Below are 750 nucleotides of genomic sequence, written 5' to 3'. Positions count from 1 at the left end.
CTCGTGACGTCTCGCTACTCCATTGGACTGATTTGACACGTGCTTCAGAACGCGGTCACGCAAGGGCTTTCCCAAAGCAACTTCGACGCAGCGTCTCGTGCCCTCGGGGAACCATGTTTACATACGTAACCTAGAGACGTTGTGTCAGTTTGTTCTATTCAAACTAGAAGAACATATGGAACTTCTTAATATGATTTAAGAGACCACGATTCAAACAATTGTTAACCTTGTTTATTTGTGACTACTTTTTTAGAAAGACGTTTTTGTCAGCCGAACAACGGACATGTTAAACGTTACATTCAGTTGGACGCACTGTAGGCCTAACGTTACATCTGTTCCTCACAAGCTCGTTTTCTGTGCCATTCGTTATTTTATTGGCCATCATCATATATTTGATATATAATGTTGTTTTACGATTGCAAATTGCTTACTGGTAACAGATTACAGGTAACAGTAAATGCAAACAAATGCATTATGTTGTTTTTTTTTACAGGCACACGCTTGTGAGTCTGAGACTGGATGAAGGGTGAATTTTGCATTTCTGTTCCAAATAAAGAGTATAAACTATATCTTAATATAAGTCAATATTTGAACCACTTTAAAGTTTTTTTTTCCCCCCCTTACATATGTTTTTCTCTTTTTATAGGCAAACATTTGACTGTGAGTCTGAGACTTGATGAAGGGTAAGTTTTGCATTTATGTACTAAATAAAGAATATAAACCATATCTTATTAAGATAAGCCAACATTT

The 750-nt window shown here is 36.5% G+C and overlaps 1 long non-coding RNA gene across 1 annotated transcript in view; it reads left to right on the top strand.

Moving 5' to 3' along the window:
* LOC107672317 (uncharacterized) overlaps positions 1 to 740 on the top strand; it is a 1,853-nt gene extending 1,113 nt beyond the window's left edge. The window contains exons 2-3 of the long non-coding RNA XR_001632312.1: positions 494 to 526; positions 647 to 740. This is a non-coding gene — a long non-coding RNA (uncharacterized LOC107672317). The remainder of the gene's footprint in view (positions 1 to 493; positions 527 to 646) is intronic.
* The last annotated feature ends 10 nt before the right edge of the window (positions 741 to 750 follow it).

This window comes from Sinocyclocheilus anshuiensis, unplaced genomic scaffold (genome assembly GCF_001515605.1).
Source record: "Sinocyclocheilus anshuiensis isolate Anshui unplaced genomic scaffold, SAMN03320099.WGS_v1.1 scaffold986, whole genome shotgun sequence".
Lineage (NCBI taxonomy): Eukaryota > Metazoa > Chordata > Actinopteri > Cypriniformes > Cyprinidae > Sinocyclocheilus > Sinocyclocheilus anshuiensis.
This window is presented reverse-complemented; position numbering and strand designations above follow the sequence as displayed.